This window comes from Schistocerca nitens, chromosome 4, assembly GCF_023898315.1.
Source record: "Schistocerca nitens isolate TAMUIC-IGC-003100 chromosome 4, iqSchNite1.1, whole genome shotgun sequence".
In the NCBI taxonomy this organism is placed as follows: Eukaryota; Metazoa; Arthropoda; class Insecta; order Orthoptera; family Acrididae; genus Schistocerca; species Schistocerca nitens.
The window spans coordinates 171,987,781-172,014,839 of NC_064617.1; positions in this window are offsets into that span (position 1 = coordinate 171,987,781).

The window sequence follows — 27,059 nt, forward strand, 5'->3', positions numbered from 1 at the left end:
ACCGCCACACAGTCGTCGTCACCTTGTTTGGACGGAGTTTGTTGGGCGTGGGCAGATTGCGCCATTCAGCGTCCCAAACCGAAAGAACTTCACGGCGTAAGACTGCCCGCAAATCAGTCTCTGGGAGGCCAATCCCCAGAGATAATTTACTAGTGGCCTCTTTCGCCAGGCGGTCAACATGTTCATTGCCCGGGATACCGTCATGACCGGGGGTCCACACAAAGACCCCACAGCGGCCGCAACGGACAAGAGTATGCAGGGACTCTTGGATAGCCATCACCAGACGAGAACGAGGGAAACTGGTCGAGAGCTCGTAAACCGCTCAGGGAATCGCTACAGATAACGAAGGACTCACCTGAGCAGTAGCGGATATACTCTAGGGCACGAAAGATGGCGACCAGCTCAGCAGTGTAAACGCTGCAGCCATCCTGCAAGGAACGTTGTTCGGAATGGTCCCCTAGAGTGAGCGCATACCCGACACGACCAGCAACCATCGAACCGTCAGTGTAAACAAAGCCGGAGCCCTGATACATGGCCAGGATGGAATAAAAGCGGCGGCGGCGGAAGGCCTCTGAAGGGACTGAGTCCTTCGGGCCCTGTGCCAAGTCGAGCCGAAGGCAAGGGCGAGGCACACACCATGGGGGCGTGCGCAAAGGTGCCCGGAAAGGAGGTGGAACAGGGAAAAACCCAAGCCCTGAGAGGAGCTCTTTGACACGCACGGCGATCGGACAACCCGACCGGGGCCGACGTTCTGGCAGATGGACGACTGACTGCGGGAACAGGACACGGTAATTTGGATTCCCAGGCAAGCTAAAAACATGGGCAGCATAAGCAGCCAGTAATTGTTGGCGTCGTAACCGCAGTGGAGGGACACATGCCTCCACTAGTATGCTGTCCACAGGGCTGGTGCGGAAAGCACCAGTGGCGAGGCGTATCCCGCTGTGGAGAATTGGGTCCAGCACCCGCAACGCAGATGGGGATGCTGAGCCATAAGCCAGGCTCCCATAATCCAGACGGGACTGGATTAACGCCTGGTAGAGCCGCAACAGGGTAGATCGGTCGGCGCCCCAGCGGGTGTGGCTCAAGCATCTCAGAGCGTTGAGATGCCGCCAACACGCCTGTTTAAGCTGCCGGATATGAGGCAGCCAAGTCAACCGGGCATCGAAAACCACCCCCAAAAACCTGTGTGATTCCATCACTGAAAGAAGTTCGCCGGCAAGATAAAGCCGCGGCTCCGGGTGGACAGTACGTCGCCGGCAGAAATGCATAATGCGGGTCTTGACAGCCGAAAACTGAAAACCATGCGCTACAGCCCAAGACTGCGCCTTGCGGATAGCGCCCTGAAGCTGACGTTCAACAGCTGCAATGCCAGTAGAGCTGTAGTAAAGGCAGAAGTCGTCAGCATACAGGGAAGTGGAGACTGAATTTCCCACGGCCACAGCGAGCCCGTTAATGGCTATTAAAAACAGGCAGACACTTAAAACAGAACCCTGTGGCACACCGTTCTCCTGGACGTGGGAGGAACTATACGAGGCCGCGACTTGCACGCGGAAGGTACGATACAACAGAAAATTGCGGATAAAAATCGGCAGAGGACCCCGAAGACTCCATCCATGAAGCGTAGAAAGGATGTGATGACGCCATGTCGTATCGTATGCCTTCCGCATGTCGAAAAAGACAGCGACCAGGTGCTGACGGCGGGCAAAGGCAGTACGGATGGCCTACTCCAGGCTCACCAGATTGTCGACGGCGGAGCGGCCTTTACGGAACCCACCCTGAGACGGAGTCAGAAGGCCCCGAGACTCCAGTACCCAATTCAAGCGCCGGCTCACCATCCGTTCAAGCATCTTGCAAAGAACGTTGGTGAGGCTAATGGGACGGTAGCTGTCAACCTCCGGAGGGTTCTTTTCAGGTTTCAAAACTGGGATGACAATGCCTTCCCGCCATTGCGACGGAAACTCCCCCTCGACCCAAAGACGGTTGTAAAGATCGAGGAGGCGCCGCTGGCAGTCCACTGAAAGGTGTTTCAGCATCTGACAGTGGATGCGATCTGGCCCAGGAGCGGTATCAGGGCAAGCGGCTAGGGCACTGCGAAATTCCCACTCACTGAATGGAGCATTGTAAGATTCTGGATGGTGGGTGCGAAACGAAAGGCTCCGACGTTCCATCCGCTCTTCAATGGAGCGTAAGTCCTGGGGGTAATTCGCAGAAGGGTAACTCATAGCAAAATGCTCTGCTAAGCGGTTTGCAATGACGTCGGAGTCAGCGTCCCTGCGCTCTCGCTGAATGGAGCAGTTTGTACTGACAGGGGTCCGATAGCCGTAGACGCGTCGAATCAGCTGCGATGGAGTGACATGGAGGCCAATGGTGGACACATACCGCTCCCAGCACTCCTTCTTGCCTTGGCGGATAAGGAGGCGGGCCCGCGCACGCAGCCGTTTGAAGGCGATAAGGTGGTCTATGGAGGGATGTCGCTTGTGACGCTGGAGCGCCCGCCGGCGATATTTAATCGCTTCAGCGATCTCAGGCGACCACCAAGGCACAGCCCTCCGCCGAGGGGACCCAGAAGAACGGGGAATGGCAGATTCGGCGGCAGTAACGATGCCGGTGGTGACCGATTGAACCACCGCACCAATGTCGTCATTAGAGAGAGGCTCAATAGCGGCAGTGGAGGAGAACAAGTCCCAGTCAGCCTTATTCATAGCCCATCTGCTAGGGCGCCCAGAAGAGTGACGCTGTGGTAGTGACAGAAAGATCGGAAAGTGGTCACTACCACACAGGTCGTCATGCACACTCCATTGGACAGACGGTAAGAGGCTAGGGCTACAGATTGAAAGGTCAATGGCGGAGTATGTGCCATGCGGCACACTGAAGTGTGTGAAGGCACCATCATTTAACAGCGAGAGATCCAGCTGCGACAATAAATGCTCAACGGTGGCGCCTCGACCTGTTGCCACTGACCCACCCCACAGAGGGTTATGGGCGTTGAAGTCGCCCAATAGCAAGAAAGGAGGCGGCAATTGGGCTACCAGTGCAGCCAGGACATGCTGCGAGACACCACCATCCGGTGGAAGGTAAAGACTGCAGACGGTCCCAGCCTGTGGCGTCCACACCCGTACAGCGACAGCCTCTAAAGGTGTCTGGAGAGGGACAGACTCGCTGTGCAGAGTGTGAAGGACATAGAGGCAGACGCCACCAGACACTATTTCATAAGCTGCTCGGTTCTTATAATAACCCCGATAGCCACGGAGGGCGTGGGTTCGCATTGCTGGAAACCATGTTTCCTGGAGAGCAATGCAGAAGAAAGGGTGAAGGCTGATAAGTTGGCGCAGCTCAGCTAGATGGTGGAAGAAACCGCTGCAGTTCCACTGGAGGATGGTGTTGTCCATGGCTGGGAAAGGCGTGACGGGACTGGGAAGGCAGATTACGCCGCTGGGTCACCTGCTGCCTCCGATGGAGCACCCGTGCAAATGCTATCCATTGCGTCAGAGGGACCGGCGAGATCGAGGTCCTCAGCGGACGCCAGAATCTCCACCTCGTCCTCAGACGCAGAGCTTGTAGGAAGCGGTGGGATGGGTGCCACCGCAATGTCGTTAGCCTTGGGTACTTTCTTCTTCTTCTTCTGTTTCTCTCGCTGTGCCTTCGGTGGTTCAGGCTGGGAGGGCTTCACTGGGTCAGTCTCAGGGACAGACGACGACCGTGAGGCCCTACGACCAGGGACCGGTGGTTGTTTGAACCACTTGCGGCTGTCTGCTTTTGTACCGGTTGGAACTTACGAAGGGAGGTCCCCAAGGGAACCCTTCCTGGCGAGAGGAGCTGAAGAAGACTTACGCTTCTCCGGCTGGGAGGGGGGACTGATGTCCCCGATGGTTTGGGGGGTGTTGCTCCTGAAGTAGATGGAGCAGGAGCAACAGGGAGTTTAGTGCCCCCCACCATAAAGGGGACAGGTGTGGGCCTTCGACTCAGAGCTGACTGGAGCTGATGGGACTGTAGCAGGAGTGACAGTTGCGGCATAAGAAGATGTCATACGCACTGGATGAAGCCGATCATATTTCCGCTTCGCCTCAGTGTACGTCAGTCGGTCGAGGGTCTTTATTTCCATGATTTTTCGCTCCCTCTGCAGAATTGGACAGTCCAGCGAGCAAGGCGGATGGTGCTCACCACAGTTCACACAGATTGGAGGCGGGGCACAGGGATGATCAGGATGGGATGGTCGACCGCAATCGCGACATACGAGGTCGGAAGCACAGCGTGAAGACATATGGCCGAACTTCCAACACTTTAAGCACTGCGTCGGGGGAGGGATATACGGCTTGACATCACAACGGTACACCATCACCTTGACCTTCTCAGGTAACGTGTCACCCTCGAAGGCCAAGATGAAGGCACCGGTGGCAACTTGACGATCCCTCGGACCCCAGTGGACGCGCCGGACGAAATGGACACCTCGGCGCTCCAAGTTGGCGCGCAGCTCGTCATCGGACTGTAAAAGGAGATCCCTGTGGAAGATAATGCCCTGGACCATATTCAGACTTTTATGGGGCGTGATAGTTACGGAGACATCCCCCAGCTTATTACAAGCGAGCAAGGCCCGCGACTGGGTGGAGGATAACGTTTTTATCAACACCGATCCGGACCGCATCTTGGACAAGCCCTCCACCTCCCCAAACTTATCCTCTAAATGCTCTACAAAGAACTGAGGCTTCATGGATATAAAGGATTCCCCATCAGCTCTGGTGCAGACAAGATACCTGGGCGAATAAGTCTCACTTCCATTCAATGCCTTTCGTTCCTCCCATGGTGTGGCGAGGGAGGGTAACGATTTGGGGTCATAAACGTTACCTTTAAAATGGGCCCTCGAACGCTTCGAGACTGCTGGTGGCTGGCCACCAGCAAGAGAAGATGTGCCACGCGTCATTGCGTGTCATCCAACCTGATGCTACCTACTCAGACCAAGGGCCCTCCCCACGGGCGCCACCCAGCCGCAGCAATAGCCACCTGGCAGGACGGCCATTGCCGGGAGTCCCGATGCCCCAGGGAGATGGGCATCTACTCCTTGGCATACGTGGGGAGTTAACGGCGCAGGCATCAGTAGAGCGATCCCTGTGTTGTCAGGGGGCTACAACCAACAGGGTACATGGCGGCCCCACCACAACGGACTGGCTACCGTGCTGGATGTTAGGTAACATGTGGTCCATGGTCGCCATCAGTACAGAAAATGGCCCTGGACAGTGTTTGGTAGAAAGTGTACGCAGGAGCGTATCCATGCCCAAGCGATGGAGAGCGGGCAGGACTGCAATGCAACGACGAATAAGATGGCGAAAGTTCTCAACACAACATGGACACAATGCACCAAGTAAGGCGCCCTTCCCCAATCGGTTCGCTCTTCGGAAAAATTTTGAGATATGGAGGTCAAACCCGACAGGGGGCCATCACATAAGGCCGAAACGTTTGAGACTCCTTTTAGTCGCCTCTTACGACAGGCAGGAATACCGCGGGCCTATTCTAACCCCCGAACCCGCAGGGGGGCATCACCTAGAATTAAAGGAAGTGCAGCTGGTAAATTAAAGGACTGCCGCAAGGGGGCTAAAAGGGGGCAGCCCAACAGAAGATGGACCACTGTCAGCCCTGCATCACAGCGACACTTGGGCGGGTTCTCACGACGAAGGAGATAGCTGTGGGGTCAACCGCGTATGCCCATCTCGAAGACGGCAGAGAACAACCGAGTTCCTACGCGTGCTCCTCAAGGATGAGTTCCATACGGCCGTGGACGACATTACCATGCGGAGCTTATTGGGCGTGTTCAAGACAGACCACTCAGAGCTCCAGATATCGTGGACCTTGCGATGTATGGCTCTTTCCACGAGACCAAGCTCCAGGGGTGGCGAAGTGGTGGCCTGCTTGGCCAACCGATCGACACGTTCCTTTCCTGGAATGCCGATGTGGCCCGGGTTCCACACAAGCGTCGCTGAACGACCACACTCGGCGAGAGCAAAAACAGCATCTTGAATACCGCGCACGAAAGGGTCCCAAGAAAAACGGTGGTCGAGTGCTTGCAATCCACTCGGAGTCATTGCATATGACAAATGACTCCCCAGGGCAGGAGGAAAGGTGAGCGAGTGCACGATAAAGAGCAACCAGCTCCGCAGTGAAAACACTGCTCCCACAAGGCAGGGAATGCTGCTCAACGTAGTCGCCGTGGATGAAAGCAAACCCAGTGCGTCCATCGAGCACAGAACCATGGGTGTAGACTACATCTGCATCGCGAAACGAGGCAAGAGCTGCAAGGAATTATTGACGAAGACTGGCAGGTGGAACAGAGGACTTGGAGTCGCAGGACAAATCCAAGCAAATCCGCAAGCGAGGAAGGGACCAAGGATAGAGGAAAGGAAAGGACTCGAGTGACGAGAGAATGGAACGGACGCGGACCGCGATAGGGAGACCCGACCTAGGCCGCCGTCGTGGGGAGGGGAGGGGAGTGCATAAGATGGAAAAAGGAGCCTGCGGCTTGGGTGAGGCATGGACGCGGGCGTTGTATGACGCAAGCAACTGTTGTCGGCGGAATCTTAGGGGAGGGATTCCAGCTTCTACAAGAAGGCTAGGGACCGGACCGGACCGTACCGGACCGGACCAAGGCCTTATAGAGCTGCAGGAGGGTTGTTCGTGCAGCCCCCCGAACGGTGTGGCTGAGGCAGCCAGGGATGTTGAGGTGTCGCCAGCACCGTTGTTTATGCTCGCGAAGATGTGTCCAAGTCAGCTGAGCATCAAACAGCATGCAAAGAAAGCGATGCGTCTCCTCAGTACGAAGGAGTTCATTGGCAAGGTAGAGATCTGGATGGAGGTGGACCGTTCGACGACGACAGAAATGCATCACTCGGGTCTTAGAGGCTGAGAACTGAAAACCATGGTTGGATGCCCAATAATGTGCCTTAGGGATAGCTCCCAGCAGCCGCAGTTCGGCGACACTGATGCTTGGGGAACGGTAATAAAGACAAAAGAGGTCGGCATATATTGATTTTAGTGTTTGTGACAAATTTGTTCGCTTGAAAACTTCAGCTCCCTCGTACCACCTCTCTGTTACCACACAAGAAGTATCACTGATATCATTAGTACTAAGTTGTATGTAAATCGGAGGAGGAAAAGGGAAGGGAAGAGATTGCTGATGTCAGCTGCATCGGGACATTACGCAGAATCAGCGCCTACGAATGAAAGTGTGTGGCAGACTGGGTTTCGAACCCGGAATCTCGTGCTTGCTAGGCAGGTGCGTTAACCGCTGCGCCATCTGGGACACAGCGTTGTCGCACGCCTTACAGCCGATCCACACACCCACCGAGCGCCACGTATCCGCAGCCCCTGTCCACTTCATCCATGCTAGCTGCTCTGATTCTCGCAGGTGGTCGGACGTACTTGTGCACCCCCACTGAAGAAGGTGGATCCATTACCCATCTAGGCGAAACAATTATATGAATGAGTGGTGTCTGTTCTTTCAGACTTGTTCGAAAAAAAAAAAAAAAACAGACACCATGCATTGAAATATTTGTACTAAGATTACTGTACATGCGAGGTGCCTAGTTGCTTTCACCGTCCTGAGTGCGATGTACAAGTGCCGAACAATGTCCACCAGCCTAAAGTTTTCTATAGCTGTTGTGCCCTGTGCAAGAAACAGCATGTAGGTCCTGAGTCCGTTACCTTGAGACTGTAACAAAATGTTAGCGAGGAACTGGTATCGTAAAAATAATTAAATTCTGAATTGGTTTATTGAAACGGGAAGCCACTCGCTTTTTTATTAGCAGAATACCAGAAACTGCACACTTACGGTCCATGTTACGAATCGCAAATAATTTCCATCCTTCACAATTTCGCAGAACAAACAAAATGAACTGCGACTTTGCGCAATTACTGTCAAAATAGTTCTCAATTGCATGACAAAAAAGTGAGTGAGAGATTTTTAAGTTCTTAACCGATACAGACTGCGGCAGATCATACGTCCGTCCTTCGACGCTGCCGAACCAGCTCTGATCTTACAGCAGGAACACCTCGCCCGCCATTCAAGTTAGGTATGATTCGAAGATCTTCGAAGTGCTTCGACTGCCTTTTTGTTTAGGAACTATTTATTATTCTGCTGGTTATAAACACTTTTTAAATAATGGAATGATAGCCAGCTTGTGAGAATGCTTTTATACGAAAGGCAAGTGAATTCACTATTTAGTTTTTCTAACATTAGTAACAGAAGTTTATCACTTTGGCGTGCTACTTCCGAACATGGCAGACTATCGTGGAGAGGGACCACAATTCAGGCGCTCTTTCTCACTGTACACGTAGCGAATAAACCATCTATCAGCGGTACCTCACACCACAATACGTCCTCTTCCCACTACTGCCTGCCTTCTCAAATGCTCCAAGAATAGCTTCTTGTAGCTGCTTATGATCGCTGTAAAACCAGAAATATTGCAACTACGTACTTGAGGCACGTATGGATTAATGGTGAATTTAACGCTGATTGGACGTGGCAGTTATGGTATTCAGTTACATTTAAATGAAAAATCTATCATTTCTTAAGCTACCCAAACTGGAAGGGAGTTGCTAACACAGGCATCCCAGTAGAAATTTGCTGATAGCTAATTGCTATTATGAAGATTTAGCAGACAGGAAGTATATTAATAAAGTATTTTCACTTCATATCTATCACCCACACATTCGGGTTCTGCATGACGAACAAAACCAAGTCGTCGTACATACATATTTAAACTGGATGAAGGTGGGGCACAGCTGGTATAATTTTTATTAAAAATTAAATTCCTGCAGCTGTACTTAAGATTTTATATTTACTTCGCTACTAGTTTCTATGTTGCGTCAACGCCATCTTCAGGCCCCTACACTTTGGTGAAATCAGTTGTGTGTGCCCGCCATCCATGTGGAGCACGTGTTGGTTTCACCACGGACTTCTAGACTGAGCCCCACACAGCTGATTTCATCAAAGCGTACGGGCCTGAAGATGGCGTTGACGCAACATCAAAGCTAGTAGCGAAGTAAATATAAAATCTTTAGTACAGCTGGAGAAATTTCATTTTTAATAAAAACAAAGTTGTGTCACTGGTATTCGATTCGAATGTTTTCAGAGACGATTCCATAGTCAAGCACCCTTGCATTTGCAAAACAGATCTATGACCATTACCATAGCTTACTTATTCAAGCTTGCGAGAAGATTTACTGTTTAAAGGTTTTATTCAGATTTTCGAACAAGAATTTCTTCTACCAAATTTTCAGCTCCATTAAATAATACGAAAAATAGAAACCTGTGTTCATCGCGAATGGAACCGACAGCCCACACCTTCCTGGCAGTGCAAGACATTGTACCACTGAGCTAACGAGATGCTACCAGTAGCAGCTATCCCGCTTTGCGGTAGTGGTCGCTGAGCCTCTTAAGCAACGTTGTGTGGTGGCAGAATAAATGTATGTCTATTTCGCACCTTACATAAGCGTTTTATGCATTGTAACGGGAAGGTGAATATGACACCTAACTTACTTCACTGGTAATGAGCAGGTTTGCCTGTAAGTACACTACTGGCCATTAAAATGGCTACACCACGAAGATGACATGCTGCAGACGCGAAATTTAACCGACAGGAAGAAGATGCTGTGATATGCAAATAATTAGCTTTTCAGAGCTTTCACACAAGGTTGGCGCCGGTGGCGACACCTACAACGTGTTGACATGAGGAAAGTTTCCAACCGATTTCTCATACACAAACAGCAGTTGACCGGCGTTACCTGGTGAAGCGTTGTTGTGATGCCTCGTGTAACGAGGAGAAATGCGTACCATCACGTTTCCGACTGTGATAAAGGTCGGATTGTAGCCTATCGCGATTGCGCTTTGTCGTATCGCGACGTTGCTGCTCGCGTTGGTCGATATCCAATGACTGTTAGCAGAATATGGAATCGTTGGGTTCAGGAGGTATACGAAACGCCGTGCTGGATCCCAAGGGCATCGTATCATCGTATCAGTAGCAGTCGAGATCACAGGCATCTTATCCGTATAGCTGTAACGGATCGTGCATCCACGTCTCGCTCCCTAGTCAACAGATGGGGACGTTGTAAGACAACAATCTGCACAAACAATTCGATGACGTTTGCAGCAGCATGGACTATCAGCTCGGAGACCATGGCTGCGGTTACCCTTGACGCTGCATCACAGACAGGAGCGCCTGCGATGGTGTACTCAACGACGAACCTGGGTGCACGAATGGCAAAACGTTATTTTTTCGGATGAATCCAGGTTCTGTTTACAGCATCATGATGGTCGCATCCGTGTTTGGCGACATCGCGGTGATGCTATGGGGTGCCATTGGTTACACGTCTCGGTCACCTCTTGTTCACATTGACGGCACTTTGAACAGTGGACGTTACATTTCAGATGTGTTACGACCCGTGGCTCTACCCTTCAAAATGGTTCAAATGGCTCTGAGCACTATGGGACTTAACATCTGAGGTCATCAGTCCCCTAGAACTTAGAACTACTTGAACCTAACTAACCTAAGGACATCACACACATCCATGCCCGAGGCAGGATTCGAACCTGCGACCGTAGCGGTCGCGCGGTTCCAGACTGAAGGGCCTAGAACCGCTCGGCCACAACGGCCGGCTACTACCCTTCATTCGATTCCTGCGAAACCCTACATTTCAGCAGGATAATGCACGACCCCATGTTGCAGGTCCCGTATGGGCCTTTCTAGATACAGAAAATATTCTACTGCTGCCCTGGTCAGCACATTCTCCTGGTCTCTCATCAATTGAAAACGTCTAGTCAATGGTGACCGAGCAACTGGCTTGTCACAATATGCCAGTCACTACTCTCGATGAATTGTGATATCATGTTTAAGCTGCATACGGCCAGAGGTGGTTGTTCTGGGCACTGATTTCTCAGGATCTATGCACCCAAGTTGCGTGAAAATGTAATCACATGTCAGTTCTAGTTTAATATATTTGTCCAATGAATACCCGTTTATCATCTGCATTTCTTCTTGGTGTAGCAATTTTAATGGCCAGTAGTGTATGTAATGCAACTGGATGGCACTCAATCGACAGTATTAACACACTGATCCTATATAATGCGTGTCAATGAGCAGAAGGTGAAACAAGCAGCGAGAGGCAACGTTTTGTGTGGAAGCAAGTCCGGGCAGATGCAGAGGTCATACACGGGAGGCACCACAAAAAGCTCTTAGGGGGTTTACCGCGGCTGGAGTCAGCGACCGGACAGGTGACGCATACTGGAGAGCAAGTAACAGGCCACCAAAAGGAGGACAGAAAGTAGGACAGAAAGAAGCTTTAGAAAACTGCGTTTCGGAATTCCAAATGGATAAGAACAAAACCTGCGATTCAGTTGATCATGTGAACAGCGAATGGGACACATGTTATGTACGCATGTAACTTTTCGGGGTCTGGAGCGGGCACAAAACGTCAGATTGGCGGAAACGATCTAGGAGGGAGTAAAGTGCTGAAATTTTTGATGCAGTTCAATGGTAGGGCCCTAGCGATTGGCAGAGAGAGATTCCACAAAATAAGAGGAACGGTCCTATTGGTCGAAAAAAGCCATGACATGAAGAATGAAAGAGCCCAGGTGGGGAGACAGTTCGGCTACGAGAAATACAAGAGCGACATTTTCGAGGACTCTTCTCTGAATTGGCGGCAAGTGCAGAATGGCCACATAACGCTCTGTGCGGCACAGAGGAGAAATTTGAGTGGCTGACATTCAGCTGGATATTAGCTGTAGCGTCGTTGAGCTCCAACTGTGGAGAAACGAACCAGTTAGTTAAATTGTTCTGGTGCGGACTGAGAGGGCATTTTAATATGCACACTGCTCCAGCCATGGGCATGCAAATTCCCATATTCCAAGACTAGGGATTAGTACAAGTTTTCTCACATAACGAGAAGCAAGGGAGAGTTTCTGCTGGAAAAATCAGAAAAGGCTTAATTAGTTTTTAGAGGAATTTCAGTGGGCGAGAGCAACCATGCAGACGACAGCTCATCGCAGCTAAGGTAAATACTGCGAGCAGAGACATAAACTTGTTGGTTCACCAGCTTGCGTCCACTGTGAACTCTAGTGACCTTGCGTAATCTTTTGCTCAACTTGTCACGAAACTAACCATCCTCCATAGACTTGATTGTCATCCTAAATAGTACTGAACTTTGAAGATTTATCGTAGTACTGTGCGACATCATGATGTAGTCAGAAGTATAATTTTGTAAAGAAACTTCTAGTTAAAATTTACCATTGTTGTGTTTAGAATTATTTCACTTTCTGAGGATGAGATGCATTCGTTTGACAGCTGTTGTACCATTGTCACATTGTAAACTGTGTATACGTGTGTATTTCTGTGATAAGATTGCATAATTAAACCTAAACAGAACAACAACTATGTAAGTTGTAAACAGACCCCAGAAACCTTACAGAATGGAGACCCTGTCAGGATGGCAACTGGTCGGCCTGAATGGCAATTAGTTAAATTAGAAAGGAAAAACAATTTTTAGATATGAAAAGTTTGTGTTTTTGTGACGAAGTTAAGCAATGTATATGTATGTGTAGTGGTCAGTAAATGTGAGATCCGAAGTGTAGGAAAGTTGTATTAATAAACAAAATAATGTTTACGTTTGTGTAAAAGTAGCTTGTGCATGACCTTGCTGGCATGCGCGAAGTTATTCAGTGTTGTTGAGTTAGTTTGAAATTCTACAAACAGTGAAGGGCGTTGCTAATGACGTGTACATAGTCTAAAAAACTGTATGATATTTTGGAAATGTGTAAGATCAGATAACTTGATGTTGACGAGCGCTCAGGCTCGTGCAATTCGAGAAAGAGATTAATTAGACGACCGGTGATGGCGGAAGAACGGAGATTATCGCAGATAGGGCAAACTGAAGATCTTGACAAGATGGAGATTTATGTACAACAAAAATTATCGATTGCGTCTCACGAAATGGAACGTAGTGATAGTCCAGAGGTAATGTTGGTAGTTTCGCGATTGGTATCACAGTCTGGAAAAAAAAAAAAAAGAAGGCGGATCTAGTGGGTCAGAATTAAAATCAGAGGACGAGCAACTTCAGTACTTTAAACCAAATCTAGTAATCCTAAATCATACGGGACAGTTTCCAACAGAAAGAATGTGTATATGTGCGTCCGCACTATGTACGGAGGTCGGTGAGACGCCACCTGAAAGACGCGAACGGCAAGATGTGTATCAAATAGCGACAGGTGAGGATGGTGAAGAGTCAGATAATATGTTCGCAATATTGAAGCAACTCACTATGGTCGTAAAGCAGACAAATGCAGGGTTAGCAGATTTAAAAACAGAGACAAATGCTGGCTTAAATAGTCTCAAATTGGAAACCTATGCTGGATTCGAAAAATTCCGCGAATATCAGTGAACACTACGAACGGAAGTTAATGAACAGTTTACTAAAATCCAGAGAGAGGCGAGAGAATCGCGCGAGCTTATACAGCAGTTAATGGCTGACCAGAAAAAGATGCGTTCTGACGTTGACCAGGTGCAGGATGCAGTGTCTAATGTTAAACGAAGAGCTGATAATTTAGCACGTTTTTTTTTTTTTTGTGGTTTTAGGGCGCACAACTTCAATGGCCATTAGCGCCCTGACTACGTTAAGAATGCACCGCGAGGCACAAGTTTAAAACAACAACTAAAAGGGAAAACACGATAAAAGACAGACTGACAGGCAAAGGATTAAAAAACAGCATCATCAAATGTCCTTAGAGAGGTTTGTCAAATTGATAAAACGAAGAACGCGAGCAGCTGCTCGTGGGTCATCCGCTAAAATGGCATCTAGAGTACATGGCGGGTTAAGATCTAGACGCAGTGTGTTAAAATCCGGACAAGACATTAAAATGTGGCGGACCGTCAGCAATTGCCCACATGGGCAGAACGGCGCCGGCGCAGCCGTCAGCAGATGGCGATGGCTGAACCGGCAGTGTCCAATGCGTAACCGGGCCAAAACGACCTCCTCTCGCCGAGAAGGGCGGGAGGAGGACGTCCAAGCCGCGGGAAGAGGTTTCAAGGCCCGAAGCTTGTTGTCTGTAAGTGCAGTCCAATCGGCATGCCACAGCGATAAAATGCACCGACAAATTACCCTGCTACATTCCGACGAAGGGACACAACAAGAAGCTGTCCGAGGCTGGGGGACCGCAGCCTTGGCCGCGGCATCTGCAGCTTCATTCCCAGGGATACCGACATGGCCAGGGACCCACATAAAGCTAACCGGAGAACAGACGTCCACCAGCTGCTGAAGAGAGCGTTGGATCCGGTGCACGAAAGGGTGAACCGGGTACGGATCACCGAGGCTCTGGATAGCGCTCAGGGAATCGGAGCAGATGACATATGCAGAATGTCGGTGGCGGCAGATGTAAAGGACAGCCTGGTAGAGGGCAAAGAGCTCAGCTGTGAAGACCGAACAATGGCCATGGAGCCGGTATTTGAAACTTTGTGCCCCGACAATAAAAGAACACCCGACCCCGTCATTGGTCTTAGAGCCATCTGTATAAATGAAGGTCATATTAATGAACTTCGAACGAAGTTCGACAAAACGGGAGTGGTAGACCGAACCGGGGGTAACCTCCTTCGGGAGCGAGCAGAGGTCAAGGTGGACGCGAACCTGAGCCTGGAGCCAAGGTGGCGTGTGGCTCTCGCCCACTGGAAAGGTGGCAGGGAGTGAAAAATTAAGGTGTTGAAGGAGGCGACGAAAACGAACTCCAGGGGGTAGCAGGGCGGAGACATACAACCCGTATTGACTGTCGAGAGAGTCATCAAAAAAGGAACGATAAGACGGGTGGTCGGGCAGTGCCAGTAGCCGACAGGCATACCGACAAAGCAGTATATCGCGCCGGTAGGTGAGTGGCAACTCACCAGCGTCAGCATGAAGACTCTCGACGGGACTAGTATAAAACGCTCCGATCGCAAGTCGTAAACCCCGATGTTGTATGGAGTTGAGGCGGCGTAAGATGGATGGCCGTGCAGAGGAGTATACGAAGCTCCCATAATCCAGCTTGGAGCGGACGATCGACCGATATAGGCGAAGTAGGACGGTTCGATCCGCTCCCCACGACATACCACTGAGAACACGGAGGACATTTAGAGAACGGGTACAACGGGCAGCCAAATATGACACATGTGGAGACCAACTAAGTTTCTTGTCAAATGTAAGACCTAAAAATTTTCTTGGTCCTGTTGCTCTCCCATTCGTGGAGACGAGTCTTAAGGACGGTGGGAGAAACTCTTTGTAGCGCCAGAAGTTAATACAGACCGTCTTCTCGGCAGAAAAACGGAAGCCATTGGCGACACTCCAGGAGTAAAGACGGTCAAGAGAACGCTGAAGACAGCGCTCCAGAAGACACGTACGCTGCGCGCTGCAATAGATGGTAAAATCGTCCACGAAAAGGGAGCCTGATACATCAGCTGGGAGGCAATCCATTATTGGATTGATCGCTATGGCGAAGAGAGCGACCCCATTCTCCTGGCGAAAGGTGTCTGACAGGACAGAACCCACACGTACCCTGAACTGTCGATCCATTAAAAAGGAAGGAATAAAAGGAGGGAGACGACCGCGAAGGCCCCATGTATGCATGGTGCGGAGAATGCCCGCCCTCCAACAGGTGTCGTAAGCCTTCTCCAAATCAAAGAACACAGCCGCGGTCGGGCGCTTCCGCAAGAAGTTATTCGTAACGAAGGTCGACAAGGTAACCAGATGGTCAACAGCAGACCGGCGCCTACGAAATCCACATTGTACATTGGTAAGTAGGCGTCGAGACTCGAGCAGCCAAACCAATCGAGAGTTAACCATTCGCTCCATCACTTTACAGACACAGCTGGTAAGCGAGATGGGTCGATAACTGGAAGGCAAGTGCTTGTCCTTCCCCGGCTTAGGAATCGGGACAACAATAGACTCGCGCCAGCATGCGGGAACATGTCCCTCAATCCAGATGCGATTGTAAGTACGAAGAAGAAAATCTTTACCCGCAGGAGAAAGGTTCTTCAGCATCTGAATATGAATAGAATCAGGCCCTGGAGCGGAGGACCGTGATCGGCCAAGTGCGTTTTCGAGTTCCCGCATGGTGAATGGGGCATTATAACTTTCATGATTCGAGGAGCGGAAGTTAGGTGGCCTAGCCTCCTCTGCCTGTTTGCGGGGGAGGAAGGCAGGGTGGTAATGAGCGGAGCTCGAAACCTCTGCGAAAAAGCGGCCGAAGGCATTGGAGACAGCCTCAGGGGCCACAAGGACGTCATTCGCGACCGTCAAGCCAGAAACTGGTGAGTGGACCTTAGTGCCAGATAGCCGGCGCAGGCTACCCCAGACAACAGGAGGAGGAGTAAAACTGTTGAAGGTGCTTGTGAAAGCAGCCCAGCTGGCTTTCTTGCTTTCTTTAATAATACGACGACACTGTGCACGTAATCGTTTATAATTGATACAATTCGCCACTGTAGGGTGGCGTTTAAAAGGTGCGTAAAGCACGTCGACGAGCACGTAAAGCGTCTCTACATGCTGCGGTCCACCAGGGGACCGGTACGCGACGTGGAGAAGAAGTAGGGTGAGGGATGGAATATTCAGCAGCAGTGAGAATGACGTCCGTGAGGTGTGCGACCTGACTATCACAGCTTGTGAATGTTTGATCCTGAAAGGTCGCCCTGGAAGAGAAGAGCCCCCAGTCTGCTTTGGAGGTGTTCCAACGAGATGAGCACGGAGAGGGGGTATGCTGCAGGAGATGGGTAACACACGGGAAGTGGTCGCTCGAATATGTATCAGAAAGTACATACCACTCGAACCGGCGTGCAAGTTGGGGAGTACATATAGAGAGGTCTAAATGGGAATAGATGTGAGATGTGTCCGAAAGAAAAGTAGGGGCGCCATTATTGAGGCAGACAAGATTGAGCTGGTTGAAAAGGTCTGCTAACAGGGAGCCCCTCGGGCAGGATGCTGGAGAGCCCCAAAGGGGATGGTGGGCATTGAAGTCTCCAGTTAACAAAAATGGTGCAGGTAGCTGAGCAATAAGTTGCATCATGTCTGCCCTGGTAATGGCAGACGACGATGGAGTGTAAACGGTACAAATGGAAAATGTAAAAGTGGGGAGAGTAATGCGGATGGCAACTGCCTGCAGGCCGGTGTGCAACGTGATGGGATCGTAGTAAATATCATCCCGGACCAGCCACATAACCCCTCCATGAGCTGGGATACCTACCACAGGGGGTAGGTCAAAACGCACAGAGGTGTAGTGTGCCAAGGCAATTTGATCGCAAGGGCGTAGCTTCGTTTCCTGGAGGGCGACGACGAGCGGACGGTGCAAGCGGAGCAGCAACTTCAAGTCCTCTCAGTTGGAGCGAATGCTGCGAATATTCCAGTGAATAAGTGCCATCGTAAGAAAAAAAAAAAAAAAGGGAAGATGAAAGAAGGGGTCACCTCGAAGGCCGCTGAGGGCCTGGCTTCGAGCGAGCACTGCCGCCGCGATCAGTAGGCGGACAGTCATCGTCCATTGGGTCTATAGGTTCATCGGCCATCTTGGGAAGATGGCCGGGAGGGGGAGCTTCCTCCGCCGGTGAACGGCCAGATGTTCGGCTACCAGCGGTGCGGCCAGGCGAAACGGATGACGGCCTGGGGCGGCAACCGCCGGGTGGCGCAGGAGAAGAAATGCGCCGTGGCGGAGAAGGAGAACTGTGCTTCCTATTAGCCTTCTTGGAAGGTCGTTTGGTGGAAGTACCGGTCGAAGGCTGGGAGGTCGAGGTACGTAGGAAGTCTGCACGGGACGGTTCCTTCTTGAAGGCCCGTGCATCTGACTTCTGGGTCTTCGTCTTAGCAGAAGCTGATGAAGGGGCTGGTGTCTGTGGGGTGATGGGAGGAAGAGGAGACGTCGACCGCGCGATCTTAGCACTGGCCGAACGGACGACCGTGGTGCTGAAGGTCAGATCGCATGTCTGGGTTGCCACCTCCCTGGTAGTCCGAGGAGAGGCGAGGACAGTACTGTATTTCCCCGCTGGGAGCAGCGTGGGCTTCCTACTACCCAATAGCTTGCGAGCAGCCGAGGTGGACACTTTCTCTTTGACCCGAATTTCTTGGATACAGCGTTCTTCCTTATAAACAGGACAGTCGCGGGAGGATGCGGCATGGTCACCCTGACAGTTCACACAACGAGGAGACGGAGGTGGACAGTCACTCTCATGGGCATCCCTGCCACAAGTGACACATTTAGCCGCATTGGAACAAGACTGGCGAGTGTGATTGAAACGCTGACACTGGTAGCAGCGCGTAGGTGTCAGGACATAGGGGCGAACAGAAATAACCTCGTAGCCCGCTTTGATGCGCGATGGCAGCTGAACACTATCGAAGGTCAAGAAAAGTGTCCGGGTCGGTACAAGGTCATTGTTGACCTTTTTCATGACCCTATGGACAGCCGTCACGCCCTGCTCAGCGAGGAAAGATTGAATCTCCTCGTCAGTCAAGCCGTGGAGGGATCTAGTATAGACCACACCACGAGACGAATTCAAAGTTCGGTGAGCCTCCACCCGGACAGGGAATGTGTACAGGAGTGTGGCCCGAAGCAGTTTTTGTGCCTGAAAGGCGCTCTCAGTTTCGAGTAATAAGGTACCGTTACGCAACCTGGTACAAGATTTGACAGATCCGGCTATGGCATCGACGCCCTTCTGGATAACGAAAGGGTTGACAGAGGAAAAATCCTTTCCGTCCTCAGATCGAGAAACGACGAGGAACTGTGGGGCAGGCGGTAGTACTTTTGTCACTGGTAGCTGGTCACGTTTCCGTTTTTGGGCAGAAGTCGAGAGAGATGGATTGAAATCCATTGCGGAGGAATCCCCAATGATTGCCAGCGTCTCCGATGGCGCGCTCCTTCCTTGTGGGGGACCCTCTCAGAGGGCACTCCCGCCTTAGGTGAATGTTTACACCTCAGGTCACACCTCCCGAGAAACAGACGGAGGGACCAATCGGCATGGTCAGAAGGTATCAGCTCAGGCAATCACCCCTCCCCGGGCCTGGCCTTTACCAGGGGGTACGCGCGTGCCTTACATGTCTACCCAGGGCGGGGAATTACGCGTTACCCCGTCACTGGCTACGCGTGCCAACGCGTGGGTCGGCCTTCAGGCGCGCACAGGGAGGAAGGAAGAAGAGGAAAAAGGAGAGAGAGGGAGGGAGGGAGAGAGAGGGAGGGAGGGAGAGAGAGAGAGGGAGAGAGGGGGGGAGAGAGAGAGGGGGGGAGAGAGAGGGGGGGGGAGAGAGAGGGGGGGGAGAGAGAGAGGGGGGGGAGAGAGAGAGGGGGGGGAGAGAGAGAGGGGGGGAGAGAGAGAGGGGGGGAGAGAGAGGGGGGGAGAGAGAGAGGGGGGGGGGAGAGAGAGAGGGGGGGGGAGAGAGAGGGGGGGGAGAGAGAGAGGGGGGGGGGGAGAGAGAGGGGGGGAGAGAGAGAGGGGGGGAGAGAGAGAGGGGGGGGGAGAGAGAGAGAGAGAGAGGACAGTGTCTCAAACGTCGAGGCGGAGACCAGAGAAGGCAAGGAGAAGAAGGCAAGGAGAAGAAGGCAATGAGAAGGCAAGGAGAAGAAGGCAATGAGAAGGCAATGAGAAGAAGGCAATGAGAAGGCAAGGAGAAGAAGGCAATGAGAAGGCAAGGAGAAGAAGGCAATGAGAAGGCAAGGAGATTATGCAGGGGAAAGAGTAAGGAAGACAGTGAGGTGGATTAGAGCAAAGAAAGGAACCAACCAAAGGAAGGAAGAAACGAGAAGTGAAAAAGCAAAATGACCGCAAATAGAGGTCGTGGAACCGTCCGTCTCCGGACGCAGGCGCTAACTACCCCCTTGAGGGGGAGGGACTCCTTTTAGTCGCCTCTTACGACAGGCAGGAATACCTCGGGCCTATTCTTACCCCGGACCCGCAGGGGGGACATGCAAATGTTTAACCCATAAATGTGGTCGTTATCCATTTTATGACTGGATTCTCCCGGCGCTGGCCTGGCAGGCCGCCGTCACTGCTCCCGTGAGCACCAGTAGCTGGTTGAGCGACCGCAAAAGTGCGGCCAGCTCGGTGGTGTCTTCCTTCTTCCTCCGCTGTGTCGGGAAGGTTCGACTAAATGGCGACGTTTCCCGTAGTCGGCAGCGGAGTGGCGTGCTGGCTACGCTCTGCACGGGCGGTAACCCTCCTCGCAACCACGGGCGCCGGCGAAGGCAGCCGGACGGCTGAGGTGCCAGTCCGGCCTCCCCCTAGCTACGTCCTCAAAGCTGCGGCTCGGGTTTACGCGGCTGGCGCGCTTCCCGCGCTTGAATGCGGCGCATCCTCAGTAACAGGCGACGTGGTCCCCCATTACAGTTGCAGCACGTCAGCCGGTCTTCCTTCTTGGGGCAGTCCCAAGACGGGTGCTCCTCGGCGCACTTGCAGCAGCGCACAGGCATCCTGCAAAACTTTGCCACGTGGCCCATGCGGTGGCAGTTGAAGCACTGGGCCCGTCTGCCTTTTGCGCGGAGTGGCTCGACTTTTACGTCAAGTCGAGTCGGCAATGTTTCCAACCTGAAAAATTTTCCGGTTGTCAACATTGTCGACCAATACCACAGGGAACAAGGGCATGTCCCTGTGGGTCCTGGGCGACATCATCAGGCCGACGTGGCGGGTCTGAAGGACTTCCTCCAGCTGCCGCTGTATGAACGCCGGTGCCATCTTCAGCGGCAGGTGGCGAAAAACGACCTTCAGCTGCTTCAGCTGTTCCGTGCTCTGAGTGAAGCAGTTCCACTTCTCGGTCTCACATAGCTGCATGGGTTTTGTGTGGTCCTCTATGTCCCCGCGATCATCTTTCGCGGTTTCACGATGGAGTAGAACTTCTCTCTCAGCTCACTGTAGTCCTCGCGCCACTGGATGGTAATCAGCGGCTGGCGGCGGGGCGGTTTTGTCGCCGTAGTCGGCGTGGTCCAGTCCCCGTCGGTCTCTGCTACTTCCGGCAGGTCTGCAAACTGGTTTGCAAACTTGACCTGTTCCGGCGTCACCAGTTCGAACGACCTGGCTCTCTCTGTGTGGCGCCAGGAGGGCGCGATGAAGCCTTCTTCGTCAGGCTTCCTCGGCGATGAGGTAGTCCTGCGACGTACCCTCCTCTTCTTCCACCTGGCGCGACCGGAACTTGCCTGGGGGGAGGGAGAGTCCTCTACGGCCGCGGCTGGGCGGTTCCGCGAAGTTTGCTCGACCTCTGCAGGCTCATTGAGTGTTTTCCAGCCTGCACGTTGGCATGGAGGCTTCTGTAACGAGTGCGACTGCTGGCGCGGCAGCTGTCGTGGCGACTGCGACAGGCAGTCGCCTATCGCGATCCACGGGTACCAGGGACCGGAGTCTCGTACCTCCTCCCTGTCCCCTTCGGTGCCCATGGCCAAGCGTTGCATGCCGATGCAACTCTCTTCGGGGGTCAGCCTGGCGATGGTGGCGGCAATTTCCTCCTTTGTCAGGGGGATCGGCGGCTCGATGCGTAGTCTCCGTCCTGAGAGTGTGCGGGCGCGGCGCCGTCCGTTCGCAGAAATTTCCGCGTCCATCCAGCGGCCGCGAACAACACTCTCACTCGTCTTCTTCATCGGTGGTGGGGCTCAAGACGCTGCCGCCGTCCGGGAAACTTCCATTGGACCGCTATCTGCCACACCCTGCTTCTCGCCAGAGCGATCGTTTCATTTCGGCTCCTCCTCCATGTCGTAACCCCAAACACGTCCACTTTGCTTCTTTAGAAAGCCACGACAGTTTTTGCTTTCTTAGACAGAGCGGTCATGCCACGTGGATTTTGCCACACAAGTCCCTAAAGGCCCTTGCAGGCTGTTGTCTAACCTGAAAGAGAGAAACGCTGGTGAGCGAGAACACGCAAGGCGATTAGCCAAATGCGTGAACCCGCGCAACAGGTCACTACAAGATCACGAGCGAAAGGTTAGCCTCGGCAGTGTCAGCACAGAGCGTCCACACACTTCGGCAGCCACAGCGCAAGCATGTGCATGTGCATATCGTCGGGTTGCTGCTGCTACTCTCATCTTTTACTTTCCCCTCTTTGGGGAAGTGTGAAGGGGAGTTTGTAGCCTTTCGGCTTTTACTCCCCTGTGTGTGTGTGTGTGTGTGTGTGTGTGTGTGTGTGTGTGTGTGTGTGTGTGCGCGCTTTTTTCTGTAGTTTTTTGGTGTCTGTGATATATGATGACTGTTCTGTATGTGTCTGGTATTTGCCTGAGGTTGGCGAGATGTTTGGTGTTATATGGGCAAGGAGCAGGATTTGGGATTTGGTATTGGGATTTTCTCTTCGACTTAATCGTCGAAGATCGTCATAGGGCGCTTACGCTTGTCGCGGGACATATACCGACCTAGGGAGTAGATAGGGCGTTTCCTGATCCGGAAGAATCGGGATGCTGTCTGCCACGCATATTTGTAGCCGCTGTACCGCTATCAGATTCCTGCCGCCAACCAATCAAGTACCAGCGGAATCGCACCGGGCGCTTGGCGACAGTCGCGGCGGGGGGAGGGGGGGGGAGGGAGGGACGCGCGCCTGGGCGTCGATTCCCGTTGTCTGTTCATATCAACGCCGGCCGCGGTCCCCTTCGGACCGGAGTATTCTTGCCGAATTTTCCTAATTGCAGGATCCCAAGCTGTACTGAGATGGTAACCACTGTCTCGATTAATTAAATTTTCGTGCAGACTAATCTCTACCGCCCGGTACTCACAGCTTTACTTCTGCCAGTATCTCGTCTCCTACCTTCCAAACTTTACAGAAGCTCTCCTGCGAACCTTGCAGTTCTGCAAGGTTCGCAGGAGAGCTTCTGTAAAGTTTGGAAGGTAGGAGACGAGATACTGGCAGAAGTAAAGCTGTGAGTACCGGGCGTGAGTCGTGCTTTGGTAGCTCAGTTGGTAGAGCACTTGCCCGCGAAAGGCAAAGGTCCCGAGTTCGTGTCTCGGTCGGGCACACAGTTTTAATCTGCCAGGAAGTTTCATATCAGCGCACACTCCGCTGCAGAGTGAAAATCTCATTCTGGTAATCTCTACCGGTTCCTTTATCACCAAATCCCAAGATCCGCTGGCGCTGCATAACTTCTTTGTTTCTTCTGTATGCTTTTCGTTGATGATTTGTTCCGCCATGGCAAACTTGTCAACCCGTCCAAGAAGCACGTTTCTTGTGTGTTCTGTACAGCGCAACGTTGCATCTGCCCTATGTATTGCATTCAACATTAGGACTAATGACACCGGGTGTTTATAGAATTAGATGCGACTGTGCCTTTGGTCGATTCGGTTGATTTTCTTTGCTGCGTGAAAGACGGTTTTCCCTTGGTGCTTCTTAAGCATTCTTGCTTATTTCACTGTTGGCGGTCCACATACGGTAGGAACGCACGACCTCTTGTGTCGTCCTCCTCTGGTTGTAGTACTGTGCCAGTCGTACTGTGCAGTGATCACGTGCGAAGCTGCGGGAGCACTTACGAATATACACCAAGCCATAGTGATCTGCTTGCGGGTTACGTCTAGAGGGTGCGTAACGCTTTAAAACTTGCGCATACCAAGGACGCAGGAGCGGCCAACTGCGTTTTTAATAAAATACAGTTTGGCGCTTAAGTACCGTCTGAGGGCAAAGCAGCCTCAGAAAGCATTTGGAGTGGTATTGTGTTTTTCGCCGCTGCAGGATGTCTTATGCAGTTAATGCCTTGGGGTCAAAGCGGTCTTCCGCTGTCGACAGAAGGTGCGTCTTTTCTTTGCCGCGGGCCGCTTTTCCAGCCGTTTCGAGCACTCCAGCTGCCGCAGAGCCAGGCTCTGCCCGCTCAGCCCCCTCCCCCCCTCCCTCCCTCCCTCCCTCCCTCCCACCAAGGTTAGGGAAAATGTGGGCCAGAACCTGGAAACCGGCCGCGGAACCGCAGAGAAGGTTTCCGCCGCCGCCGCCTCCTAGACCTCCGCGTCCACTAGTTCAGTAGGGCCAGTAATGCAGCCGGGCCACCTAACGGTGACAACGAAGGCAGTAACAGGCACCCCCCTGGCAGCAGCCCGCTTTTCCGCTCCAGACATGGCGAGAACACATAACGCAATATTACACAAATCGCCGAGAACTACATACATAGTCAGTACTTGCGATCCCGCCCCTCCTCCCCTTGTCCTAAGCCCACTCCTGCTTGCCAACGCCGCCAACAACCTCCCAAATTATATCGCGTCCCTCAGTAAAGGCAAGCAGAAGTCCTGTCTGCCCACCGCCGCAACCCAGCCCTCCACCCGATCCAAATTCCTAAAATCCCCCCCACACAAGTCCACTTCCTCCAAACAGCGGCGTGCAAGGAAGGACCGGAAGGATAGGCACACCAAGAGTAAGAAAACGTCCACCACCCCTACCCCAACCACCCCCACACCCTCTGAGGAGCCTGCGCCCCCGACAGCACCTGTTGTCGCCCTGGCCTGGAACAGCGTAACCGGGCAGGACCCTGAGGGTTTTGTGCTGGCGAAGAAAACCTTTCGCCAGCCGAAGCTTCCGGCGGCCTGGGAAGTAGAACCCACCCCCGAACAGGTTTCAGGCGGTGGCTGATGAGCCAGAGACACCACATGACGCAACAGAAACACAAAAACAACACGTCACCCACCACCTTCCCCCTTCGGTCCCAGTTCAAAATTCGTAAACCTAATCATCCAATACGTCCAATCTCTAATAGCATGAATAGCGCTTATCACGATTTGGCCCGATTTCTACACGGAACTGAAAAAATCCTTCGATTTCGAAATTAATTATTCCGTTCCTAACAGCCACGTTTTGGTCCAAAATATTAAAAACTTAGTATGCAGTTCAGACACCAACCTCTTTTTCCTTAGATATTAAAAATCTTTATACCAATGTCCCGATACAGGAGACGCTCATCATTGTGGAAGAAAATTTCCGTCAATTTAAAACAGATGTATCAGATGAACAGATTACCGATTTTATGAATCTCATTAATGTCGTTGTCAAGTACGACTACTTTGAATTCAACGGACAACTGTACCAGCAGTCTGATGGACTCGCTATGGGCAACCCTTTAGCCGGCATCCTTGCCGACATCTTTATCAATTCCTCGGGAAAAAAGCTCTTTAACCGTGTCTCAGCCGCTTCAATAGGTATCCTTTCTTACACAGGATACGTCGATGATATTCTAGTCACCTATAACGGACCCGCCGATAGAATTGATCATATATTTAAACTTTTTAACGACCTCCACGAAAAAAATTTCTTTCGCTATTGAACTCTAAAACGAAAACCGCCAATTACATTATTTAGACTTGACTTACTATAGAATACAATAACATCACTTACAATATTTTTCGAAAATAAACTTACACTGACCAAATCGTGCTTTCTTCCTCTTTTCATCCACAGTCTCAAAAAATGGCCTTTTTTCACTCTGCCGTCCACAGAGCCACCTCTATACCACTTTCAACAGAAAAGTTTAAAGAGGAGATTAATTTACTTAAAACCATAGCAGTCAGTAATGAATATACGCCTAACGTAGTGGACGATATCCTAAAAAGAAAACTGCAAGAACTACCACGCTCAACACCTCATGCACTGAAATTAACCCAAAAAAACTTTTTTTCTATTCCTTTCGTAGGACCCATTTCCTATCAGATTCAGCGCATGCTTCGCAACAAATACAACTGCAATGTTGCCTCCTCTACTAATAATAATCTGAAGAGAAACTTCATAATTTGAAATCCATTCTCTCTCCTACAGAAAGTTCTGGCGTTTATAAGATCTGTGATACCTGCTCCTCCGATTATATAGGGCAAACTGGATGTGCTTTCACCGTCAGATATAAAGAACATCTTTTGAGAAAGAACGACACCAGTCGTAAGTTCATCCTTTGCCGATCATCTCTTAATTACTGGACACGTGCCTACAGCCGTAGGCGATAGCAATATTCTGCATACCGAAAAGAAGGGGCGTAGGTTAGATGTTTTAGAGGAATTTTCAAACATCTCTCTCGTCATGATGGCCTCATAATCAACAAACAGCTGCAGCAGCGATAGAAAAACTTTTTCGACTGTATAAAGCCATTGCTTGATCTTTGATCCAGATTTCCTCCTGCAGTTTGCCGAAATGTTGTTTTCCTGTTATATCTTTGTTGTTTTCTTGTATGTCATAACTGATGCTTTTTTACGTTACGAAATGTATCTGTTTAAAGCAGATAAATATGTAACTTCATCCTATTATTATTAGTGCTTACGTTATGCCTGAATCAGCATCATCACAATTTCAAGTGCCTAATTTTGAATCTACAGTAGCCTAGTTGTTTCTGGGCTACTAGGTGGCTCTCGTAGTAACACAATGTTTACTTGCCCACACATTCTAACGTGGCACCTCAGTACTATTGCAACCCTTGTTCACTCAAGTACGAGCAGCCCTTCACGGCTCGCTATCTTATTTCTAACTATCCATGACATCGACTTTCCGGCTTAGATTTTTTTAAAAACGTGACTTGTAAGTACTGCATCCCATCCAAGCCAGTACAAACTTAAATTTTATTAATGTATTATATACCTAATATATTTTTGAACGAATAGTTTAATTCTGAAGATGACGCACATAGTAGCGTCGAAACCTGCTCAATTTTGACTTAATATTTGTGTCCGAGGGCTCATTTGTTGTAATATACCTCCACATATCTTCGAGAGACAGCACTCTCCCACAACTACAGGTGAGACGAAAACTACCATCTCCCCTTCCTAACCCCCCCCCCCCCCCCCACCCACCCCACACACACACACAGGTGGCAGAGAGCAGAGTGGTCCAGCACCAACGTCATCTAAATAATTCTAGCTCGAGATTTTACCTACAGCAAGCAACGAAATTCAGCATTTGTCCTGAAGTTACAAAAGTTCACGTATCACATCCACCTACCTCCGAGAGAGAGAGAGAGAGAGAGAGAGAGAGAGAGAGAGAGAGAGAGAGAGAGAGAGAGAGAGAGAGAGAGAGAGAGAGAGAGAGAGAGACAGAGAGAGAGAAGTCACTACAGCTGTAGGTGAGAGGAAGACTCCCTCATCCTCCCTCCCCCCTACGAACTGCAG